This window comes from Triticum dicoccoides, chromosome 4B (genome assembly GCF_002162155.2).
Source record: "Triticum dicoccoides isolate Atlit2015 ecotype Zavitan chromosome 4B, WEW_v2.0, whole genome shotgun sequence".
NCBI lineage: Eukaryota > Viridiplantae > Streptophyta > Magnoliopsida > Poales > Poaceae > Triticum > Triticum dicoccoides.
In genome coordinates, this window is record NC_041387.1 from 5,205,992 (window position 1) to 5,218,013 (window position 12,022).

A 12,022-nucleotide genomic window follows, 5' to 3' on the forward strand; every position below is an offset into this window, starting at 1 on the left:
CTGCAGCGTCGCCCTCAAGCTCGCCCCCAACCTTCAGCCGCCGGCGAACTTTCGAGGATTCGCGAGCTCCAGCCTCTCCCCGGCCTCGCCGCTGCCTCCACCAGATCCGCTGTGAGCTACTCTTCCATTCCCCCTCCTCCTCGCGCTCGTTCCCGTACTCTAGCCGCCCTAACCACCTTGCCGAGCGCTCCTCGCCGCCGGCCATGGCACCGCCGTGGCCACAGGTGTCTTAGCTCGTGTCTGAGCACGCCCTCAGGCTCGAGATGTTCCCAGGAGCCGAAAACTCCCATCGGTTCGTCCGTAGCCGCACCATAGCATCGTCTTAGGCGATGCCCGAGCTCCGGTCGCCGCCTCTCTCGCCGTAGTTGCCGCTACCGGTCACCCCAGCCGCGGCCACAGCCACCGCTGGACGCGCCGCGTCGCGGACGTTCTAATGAGCCAAACCGCGCGCCAAACCATCGCCCCTAGCTCAAATCCGAGCCGCGCCGCCGTGCGGAATGGTCGCCGCCGGCGATACTCCGGCGACTGCCGACGGGGCACGCTTAATTAGTGTTAATGGCCCCACTAATTAAACCCACAGCCACTGACAGTGGGCCCCACCCCTGGTCAAACCCCAGTCAGCGCTGGGTTTGACCGGGATTAGCTCCTGTGTCACTGACGTGTGGCCCCCACACGTCAGGTTTGACCCGAGCCAGCCCAGTTGACTCTGCTGACGTCACAGTGACATGGTGCTGACGCCATAATCATTTCTGGATTTAATATTATTCAGGAAATTCCAAAAAATGCCCTAAACTTCAATAAATCATAGAAATTCAACCGTAGCTCCAAATTAAATAATTTATATATGAAAAACTATCAGAAAAATTCAAGGAATCCATTTGTACCATTTTCATGCATGTTAGAACAACTTATAGGTGCTGTTTAGCACAAATCATATAAATGGCATCTGAATAATCACATATGGAGTTTGAATTTGAATCTTATATTCAAACCAACTTCATTTAATCTGTTGCTAGTTGCATTAGCTCAAAACACATTCATATTGCCATGTCATGAGCATGCATCATATTGTGCATTGCATTGATTGTATTTCTTCTTTGTTGTCGGTATCTGTTCCCTCCCGGTAGAGGATGTTCCGATGTTGTGATCGTTGACACCGATGAAGACTCAATGTTATCTTCAGAAGTGCCAGGCAAGCAAAACCCCCTTGTTCATTCCGATAAAATCCCACTCTCTCGCTCCTGCTCTCTTTTACTGCATTAGGACAACACCGATTCATCTGTTACTTGCTGCGGTAGTTGAACCCCTTTATCCTTTGCATGACCTGTCATTGCCACAGTAAATAGATGAAACCCACTAGCATGAGTAGGAGTTGTTTGAGCCCTGTTGTGCCTACTCATTCATGCTTGTTTGTCATGCCTGCTACTGCTTAGAGTCGAGTCAGGTCTGATTCATCCGGGATGAATCAGAGGTGTGTGAACATGTCCTACGGTGTGTGAGCTAAGCGTGTGAACACGATTTGGTAAAGGTAGCGGTGAGAGGCCATGTAGGAGTACATGGTGGGTTGTCTCATTGCAGCCGTCCTCAGGAACTGAGTTCTGTGTTTGTGATCCATGATTCAGCTACTACCACGCATTGGGCCCGAAACCAATGGACCCTCTCGGCTTCTTGATCACCCTTGTCCTCTGTCCAGGAGTTGCAAGTAGTTTCTGGTGTTTGTAGTATGCTGGAGGCCGTGCGCAGCGCTGACCGTAGGGGTGGGCTGTGATGCGGTAGGCACGTGGCACGGTGTACCGGGCGCCCGTTTGGTGTCTCGGAAACCCTGTTCACATCGTTTGGGGCTGTGAGCGAAACTCCAGCCGGATCTCCTCATGGATGGAACCCGAATAGGCGATAAACCTGGACTAGAGACTTGAGTGTTTAGGTAGGCCGTGGCCGACACCCACGTTGGGCTTCCGCTTGAAGGTTGCCGAGTACATGTCGTGTAAACGGCGGTAAGTGGTGAGAGCGTGTGTGAAGAAGTACACCCCTGCAGGGTTAACATCATCTATTCGAATAGCCGTGTCCGCGGTAAAGGACTTCTGGGTTGCTTATATCAGTTCGTAGACAAGTGAAAGTGGATACCCTAAAATACGCAAGATAAGCGTGAGTGCTATGGATGGCGTCCTCGTAGGGAGACGGGAGCGGATCCATAGTGGTGTATTGATATGGTGAATATGTGGACTCATGTGCGCCACCTCAAAAGAGTTACATTGCAGTCGTAGTTCAGGATAGCCACCGAGTCAAAGCTGGCTTGCTGCAGTTAAACCCCACCATCCCTTTGTTGATAATGATGCATATGTAGTTAGTTCTGATGTAAGTCTTGCTGGGTACATTTGTACTCACGTTTGCCTATTTTATGTTTTTGCAGAGAGACTTCAGTCTCACTAGTATTTCCGCGTGGTCTTCGACGTTTAGCTTGTTACCTCAGCTACGATCTTGTGCCTCGGCAGGATCTGATAGATAGTCAGGCTTTTCAGCCTTTTCCATTTATAGATGTCTGTACTCAGACATGATAGCTTCCGCTTGTGCTTTGACTTGTATGCTCTGATTGTTGGGTCATAAGACCCATGTTTGTAATATCTCGCTCCTCGGAGCCTATTGAATATTTACTTGTGTCGTAGAGTCATGTTGTGATGCCTTGTTGTATTTGCACATATCGAGCATATTGTGTGTATGATTGAAATGCTTGGTATGTGTGGGATCTGACTATCTAGTTGTTTATCCTTAGTAGCCTCTCTTACCGGGAAATGTCTCCTAGTGTTTCCACCGAGCCATGGTAGCTTGCTACTGCTCCGGAACACTTAGGCTGGCCGGCATGTGTCCTTCTTCGTTCCTGTGTCTGTCCCTTCGGGGAAATGTCACGCATTGAATATCGGAGGCCTGTTAGCCCGCTACAGCCCGGTTTACCGGAGTCCTGCTAGCCCAGTGCTACAGCCCGGACCCACTTGCTGATGACCGACACGTTCGATGCTGGGTCATGGATGCCTGTCCCTGTAAGTCTGTGCCACTTTGGGTTTACGACTAGCCATGTCAGCCCGGGCTCCTTATCATATGGGTGCTAGCGACACTATCACATACGTGTGCCAAAAGACGCAAACGGTCCCGGGCAAAGGTAAGGCGACACCCGTGGGAATACCGTGCGTGAGGCCGCAAAGTGATATGAGGTGTTACATGCTAGACCTATGTGGCATCGAGTCGGGGTCCTGACAAGTAGGTCATGCAGAAGCCGCCGCGGCGGTGGCGGCCTTCTTGTCGGCCTCAAGCTTCTCGGCGGCGAGACGGTCGGTGTCGTGACAGCCCATGATCCGACGTCTCAGATCGTGGCCCAGCTGTCACAGAACTTACGTTGCTGACTGGCAAAAATAAGCGCGTAGGTGTGAGCTTGGCTCGGCTCATTCCCGTAACCCGCGGCGCGTCGTGACGAGGCGGGCGGAGGAGGAGGATGTAACGCCCACGATGCGGCTATATCTCCCACATGTCGAGGCACGACTTAGAGGCATAACCGCATTGTGTTTTTGTCGCAAGAAGGGTCATCTTCACACAATCTCATGTAATGAACAAGAAAGAGATAAATAGAGTTGGCTTACAATCGCCACTTCACACAAAGATTATATAATTCATACATCAATCAGAGTACGCACATAGTCCGGCTACGGACAATCCAAATGAAAAGAACATAACCCCAAATGCTAGATCCCCGATCGTCCCAACTGGGCTCCACTACTGATCATCAGGAAAAGAAACATAGTAACAACCAAGATCCTCATCGATCTCCTACTTGAGTTCGGTAGCACCACCTGCACTGGTATCATCGGCACCTGCAACTGTTTTGGAAGTATCTGTGAGTCACGAGGACTCAGCAATCTCAAAACCCGCAAGATCAAGACTATTTAAGCTTAAGGGTAGGACAAGGTAATGAGGTGGAGTTGCAGCAAGCGCTAAGCAAATATGGTGGCTAAAGGCGAGTACAAGAGTAAGAAGAGAAACTACGCAACGGTCGTCATCTAGAAGTGATCAAGAAGTGATCCTGAAGACTACTTACATTCAAACAAAACCCCAACCGTGTTCACTTCCCGGACTCCGCCGGAAAGAGACCATCACGGCTACACACGCGGTTGATGCGTTTTAATTAAGTCAAGTGTCAAGTTCTCTACAACCGGACATTAACAAATTCCCATCTGCCACATAACCGTGGGCACGGCTTTCGAAAGTTTATACCCTGCAGGGGTGTCCCAACTTAGCCCATAACAAGCTCTCACGATCAACGAAGGATATTCCTTCTCCCGGAAAGACCCGACCAGTCTCGAAATCCGGTTACAAGACATTTCGACAATGGTAAAACAAGACCAGCAAGACCGCCCGATGTGCCGACAAATCCGATAGGAGTCGCACTTATCTCGTTCTCAGGGCACACCGGATGGGCCAGACGTCCGGTTGGCATAGACCCTGGTTGCCCAAGGGGCGCCGGACATCGCCCTATTCGGACCAACACTTGAAGAAGCACTGGCCCGGGGTGGTTAAAAATAAAGATGACCCTCGGGCTCGCGAAAACCCAATGGAAAGTTAGTAGGTTGTTAGGAAAATGTAAAACCAAGGTTGGGCCTTGCTAGAGGAGTTTTATTCAAAGCAAACTATCAAGGGGTTCTCATAAACCCGACCGCGTGAGGAACACAAAATCAAGGAACATAACACCGGTATGAAGGAAACTAAGGCGGCAAGAGTGGAACAAAACACCAGGCATAAGGTCGAGCCTTCCACCCTTTACCATGTATATAGATGCATTAATTAAAATAAGAGATATTGTGATATCCCAACATAAACATGTTCCAACATGGACAATCTTCAACTTCACCTGCAACTAACAATGCTATAAGCGGGGCTGAGCAAAAGCGGTAACTTAGCCAAGCAACGGTTTACTAGGAAGGTGGCTTACAGGCTTGACATGGCAATATGGGAGGCATAGTAAACAAGTGATAGGTAGCGCAGCATAGCGATAGAACGAAGCAACTAGCAAGCAAAAATAGAAGTGATATCGAGGGTAATGGTCATCTTGCCTGAGATCCCGCAAGGAAGAAGAACGAGTCCATGAAGAAGACAAACGGACGTAGTCGAACGAATCCTCAAGATCGCAACGAAACGGGAACTATCGAGAAGAAGCACAACCGGAAAGAAGCAAACCACATGGTAAACAACCAAGCATAAACATGGCATGATGCACAAACAAGTATGATGCATGTCCGGTTTAAAAAGGCATAGCATGGCAAAGTGCAACAAACAATACTACAAATTAAGTGGAGCTCAATATGCAACGAGTTGCATATTGCCGAAACACCACATCAATTATTTAGTTCGCTCTCGTTTAGGTACACAACAATATTAAATGTTATTAAACATGGCAAGGGGTGAAGCATAAGAAAACTACCTATCTACGGAATTTAAATGGGGCCGGATATAACAAACAACAAATCCGGAAAATCCCCATGTGCATATTTTGGTTATGGTACTGTTCTGCCCTAAACCATATTTTAGAGTTGTTAAACATGCAAAGTAATGCCACCATGTTAAACTATGCATTTTTCCACCCCGTTTACATATAAAGTTTATTTAATTTGGAGCAACGGTTATTTAGTGATGAAATAAATCATTTTAACATGTCATTTGAGCAAATTTAATCAAACAGCATTTTAAACATATTTAACATGGATGAAAGCAGCATATTATGAAACTAGATGAAATTCTAAGCATTTTACATGTTTAAATCATTTTAAACCAATGCACGGTTTACTAGATATTATATGCATGAACATGGAGGGGCAATCTGTAAATATGCAGTTTTCTGGATAATAGGCAAATTCGTCCAAGGGAAAAAACGTCCACAGGCTGAAACTGACTAGCCCAACAAGCACAGGAGATGGGCTGGGCGCTGCTCACCATGGGCCATGGCCCAGTCGGTGGAGAGGCCAAGGCAGGCCAGCTGACTTGGCGCTGGGCCTTGACGACAATGACGAGGCAAGAGGAGGGTCAACGCGAGCTCTCGGGCAGAGCAGCTCGATGCAGAAGAATCGTCGCTCGTCTCCCTCACTCAAACAGAAGGAGGCGGCGCTGGGGACTCGCGGCAGGGCCAGCAGGCGCGGGACTTGGAGCTCGGGGAGGATCCGGGCGGCGATGGCTTGCAGCCAGGGCGGGAGGCGAGGCGGATGAGCAGCTCCGAGCCGGATCCAGTCCATGGCGGCAGCACAGGCGAAGCTCCTGGAGAGAAAGGGAGGTAGAGATGTTGAGAGGAGAAGGAAGGAACCAGAGGAAGGAAGGGAAGGGATGGCGTTGTGCTCATGTGTGGTGGAGGACGGTGCCTTGGGCGATGTGGTCGGATCGAGCAGTGCTCAAAGTAGAGGAGGCGCAACGGACTTGGTGGCCGGCAGCGGGGCTTGCGGCAGCGCAAGATCCGGCTGGGGCTTGTCGTATCCGGCACGGAATAGGACGCGAATGGATTCCCGATGGACCGAGGCGGGTCGGGGACGGCAACGGTGGAGCTCTGGGGCAATGGTGAGCTCTTGTGATCGTGGATAGAGGCGCGTTTGATGCAGAGACGATGCATCGGTCACAAGGTTCAGAGAGGACGCGAGGTTCAGGTGGGGATGGACGCCGGCGGCGCGGACGAGGCGAAGGCCTCCGGCATGGGTCCAAGGCGTCGGGTCCCTGCTAGAGAAGGGAGAGGCGAGAGAGATTAGAGAGGTTGAGAGAGAGAGGAGCACGGGGAGCAAATGAAGAGAAGGCAGGGGCGTGGCGACCTGGTCCTCGGTGGCCTGGCCGACCGTGGTGGTGGTGAGGCATGGCTCCGGCGCGCTGGGCAAGGGGCTTCTGCTCCGGCGATATGCGGCGGGGTCATGGAGCTTGGCTCAAGAAGGGCACGGGAGGAGCTTGCACCGACGAGCGTCCCGGTGACTGGATGGATTCGTGGGTGGCTGCGAGTGATGGGGATCGAGGAGGGACATGGGGGAGCACTGGTTGGTGGATTGGATCGGGATGAGATCCCGAGGAAGACAGTGGCGGCGGCCAAGAGGGATTGATGGGACATGTCCCTAGATTTTAGGGTTGGTAGGCTGGTATATATAGCGGGTGGGTTAGTTTAGGGGCTACGTGGACCCTCTGATCGTAATCGGATGGTCCGAGAAAATAGGCTAGGACAGTTTAGCAAAGAACCGAAGATATTTTTAGGGATGTTTGAGGATGATCCGTATCCAACGGTGACTATTGCTCGGGTCAGGTTCGGGAAAGGTTTCTGACGCACGCGAGGGGTCTGAGAGAGGTCGATGAAGACAAGGGTCTGACAAAATGACAACGGAGGCAAGGAGAGAAGGGGAAACATCGAACAGCTACGAGCTTTATGAAAACATGAAGATGCAATGCGAATGATGACATGAGATGAGATGCATGACATGAACAAAATGCAAAACAAAATACAAAAACTCAACCACAAATGAAATATCACAACACATAGCCGGAAATGGCAGAGTTGGAGTTAATGTTATGGAAAGTTACATCCGGGGTGTTACAGAGGAGTGTGTGAGGGCATCTTCTCTTCTGAAGCTCCAATAGCATATAGAAGAGAAACCCTTATAAAGAGGTCCAACTCCTCTCCAACTTCCGGAGTGGGACTAAATTTCCCACTAAACCTAGTGCCAATAAATCCACGTGGGCCCTTAGAGATTTTTAGAAATTGTTAGATGGGCCTAAAGCCCACCTCATATTTCAGCAATCCCCCACCAGATCTCGAGGGCCCATTGTGTCCTCTGTTCCAATTGTTGCTTCGATATACTAGTGTTTTAATGAAGACCTGTTAAGGTTGAGCTTCACCTAGAGCAAGTAGCTACACTCCTTCACAACTGAACAATGGACTATGCCTTGAATTGTCAGTTTGGCCTAAAGAAGCTTCACCATATGTCTTACTAGTACTAGGCTGCCGAAGGCTGACCCCTCGGATGGAGCATATAATTCACACTCCTGACCTATTCATGAGCTTACTAGAGATCACCCCAATATCATAAACTGTGACCAGCAGTCGGGCTCATATAGGTGTGTTCTTCCAAAGATCGCTCTGTAGGATAGCATCTTGCTTACATAAGTTTTGGAACACATTAAGACAATAGTCACCCTACCATATAGTATTGAGAGTATTGCATATCCAACGGAGTGAGTTAGTATAGTTACTCTCCTCAGTTCACCATTGTCTTATTTTCCCAGGTCCTACTTCACGGGATCTCCGATCACATAGGTTGGATTACCACCATGACAACTCATGTGGGTATCATACCCATCTCCCTCGATGCATTATCTATCACAACACGTGATAGCCCTTTTGTAAAGGGATCTGCCAGATTCTTAGCCGTATGGACATACTCCAATGCTATCACTCCGGAGTTTCTTAATTTTCTGACAGCTTTTAATCTCATTCGTATGTGTTTGTTGGACTTCATGTTGTCCTTTGAACTCTCCACCTTGGTGATGACAGTCTGATTGTCACAGTTCATAAGGATAGCCGGAACCGGTTTGTCAACCAATGGCAAATCCATCAAAAGATCTCGAAGCCATCCTGCTTCAACACCAGATGTGTCTAATGCTGTTAATTCTGCTTCTATTGTTGATCTCGTTAAGATCGTTTGCTTGCAAGACTTCCAGGAAACAGCACCACCTCCAAGAGTAAACATATACCCAGTTGTGGCCTTCATCTCATCAGCATCAGAGATCCAATTTGCATCACTATACCCTTCAAGTACCGACGGGTATCTGGTATAGTGAAGTCCACAGTTGATAATACCTTTCAAATAGTGCATAGCTCTCTCAACAACATGCCAATGTACATCACCCGGTTTGGAAACAAATGGGCTCAGTTTGCTCACAGCAAATGTGATGCCAGGCCTCATTGCGCTCGCTAGGTACATGACTGAACCAATGATTTGAGAGTATCTCAGTTGTTCTTTAGCCGTGCCTTCGAACTTCCGAATCAACACGCTAGGATCATATGGTGTTTGAGATTGTGTGCAGTATGAATATCCAAAATGACTCAACACCTTCTCAACATAATGGGATTGCAACCGCAGTGGCGAGCAAGAGCAGCATGGGGTGGGCAGGGTGTCAGTGACGATCAAGAGGGAGTGGTGAAGGCATGGCGGACACGACAGGGAAAGAGGGATGGGTTGCACATATATCTGTCGTCAGTGACGTCGTCAGCTGCTGGCGGCGACCCACCTCGGCTGGGGCTTGGTAGTCAACCCCTCCAGCTCGCCTACACTCGCGAGCGCCTGCTTGGTGGTCGGAAAAATGCACCACTCCAGGAAGGAAGGAAAATGAGATGAAGGGGTTGACCTGGTCGCCCAAACGGGGCGGATTTGTCAAATTCAGCCACGTCAGCACTAATAGTGGGCCCAGCGTGTCATGTTCTATACCAGACGGCTCTCAATCGAGCATTTAATGCTTTCAGCAAACAATTACTCAAAATCTATGTTTTTGGCAAACTTTTATGAAAATTGTGGTTTTGACATTGTCGGATGCAATTTGTGGTGGTTTTTAGCAATTCACTCAAGAAAAATTAGACACACACACGCGTAAGGATTCAAACCTCCACCTCGGTAGTAATGAGCGTGTTGTGAAAGCCACCGCGCTAGACCAAGTGTTGTGTTAGATTAGCAGCTCAACTCAAAAAGAAACTGTCGATAGCGGCAAAAGTGTAAAAGATTCGCAGAAGTTAAAGTCCCAATGAGGGATCGAACCGAGGATCCCCTGATAGTGTCTTTTTCAAAGGCAATTTTTTTTGTTTTCTAAATTACGAGAATAAAATGGAGAATATTTTTGAAAAAGTGCAAACATTTTATAAATTGTAAACAAAATTTGAAAACTGGAACATTTCTAAATTTCTGGACAATTTTTAAAAACTTCAACCCTGAACAAAATTTGGAAAAAAAACATTTTTTAATTTCTAAACTTTTTTTCAATATTCAAACACAAAACTTTTTTTCATAAAAAAACCGTGAATGTTTTATCAAACGCGGGCATATTAGTTTTTTTTACAAATTTTGAGAAAACTCGAACATTTTTCAACACACAAACGAATTTTGGAGACGCGAACATATTTTTTAGAACGGACACATTTTTTAAAGTACCCAAAAAAACTGAACACGGACAATTTTTCAAATTTCAAAACAAAATGGAAACACGAACAACTTTTGCACGTGAACATTTTTTGAAACTCCAGAACAAAATTTGAAAACATGTTTTTTAAAATTTGCAAAAAATTTGGAAATAGAACATTTTTTGAAACTCCGAACAAAACTTGTAAATGTGAACATTTTCTGAAATTTGCGAATACATTTTGGAACGGGAACATTTTTTTAAACCCCGAAACAAAATTTATGGAATTTACGAACATTTTTTTAATTCGTGAACAAAATTTGAAAGCATGAACATTTTATAAATTTTTGAACAAATTTGGAAAGCTGGAACACTTCTTAAAACTCCTAAACATTTTTCAATTGCAAACAAAATTTGAAAACATGGATAATTTTGAAAGAGGCCCAAGTAACATCGCCCAAACCTCACCAGTGACCATTCCCTTCACCAGACCGTAAAGTAGGAATTAGCAGGACGCGGCCCAAGTTACTTCGCCCAAGCCTATCCAGTGACTGGATGCATGCGTATATGAATCAATGCAACGAACTGCTATAAAAAGTCACGTGCCAGATCAAGGTAGGGCGGGCGCCCGTCCTTGACCTACCGGGTCCTCCGCCCTGCGCCCACAGCCCACGGCTAGTTTAGCCACAGCACATTTCCACATGTCAACAACTACTCGCTACTAGCCAACCTATCCACCCTAGCCGAAAGTGAGTTATCCTCCTTTAACAGAGCAGCTAGCCGTCCTCCAATTTTGGCCCTTGATGTCAATTTGCTTGAGCACTGTGTCTACCAACGGCGACGCACCATTGAAGACGATGTTGTTTCGGTGTTTCTACAACGTCCGGGCCACTAATGTGATTACTGTCCAAGTCTCTTTCCTCATACTCCGTTGCGGGTCTAGCGATGTCCACCGTTCAACCAGTTCGTTGTCCTAGTTAGGTGCCCAGTTCAGTCTACCCCAATTGCTTGTGATGGCCGTCCACACCTGCTTGGCCAGGATGCACCCTAGGATTACGTGGTGATCGTCTCGGGCGCCTGATCGCAGAATGGGCATGCTGCTGCGTGGGGAAGGAGCCTGCGTTGCAATCTATCTGCGGTCCAACATCGATCCTTCGTAGCTAGCACTACCGGACTCGCGGGCTATGCCTACGGCCCAGGGTCGTCGGCATAGCCCCGTCAGTGTAGATCACGTCAGCGTAGTTCTGTCAGACCGTCGGCGTAGTATAGCCGTCGGCGTAGGAGCGTGTGCCGACGGCCGTGGGGCAGCCATCGGCATAGTTTAGCCGTCGGCGTTGTTTTCCGTCTGACGGCAACGGACGGCGCCGTCAAAACCGCTGGTGACTCAGGAGAAGACACGTGGCAAAGGTATGCCTACGGCAAAGCCGTCGGCATAGATGCAAATCTATGCCGACGGCTTTGCCGTAGGCATAGCTCTGCCACGTGGCGCCTCCTGTTGGCTCCTGAGCGTATATATGCCGACGGCTTTGCCGTAGGCATAGTTTTTTTCCCCTGTTTTCTCTTTTTCAATTCATTTGACAGCATTTCAAAGCAGAATAATATGAAATATGACAGTTTAATCATCATCATTTAAACATAGTCAAGTTCATCATCTAAAGATCATCACCGGCGAAAGTTCATGAACATAAGAGTAGTGCAAGACATGAAACATCATAAAAGTTGAAACATGAAAGGCATGGCACAACGGCCGCATACACGGAATCATCATCAACATCAAGCACCACCGAGTCCACCTCCGCCAAAACCACCACCACCACCGAGTCCACCTCCGCCAAAACCACCACCACCACCGAGT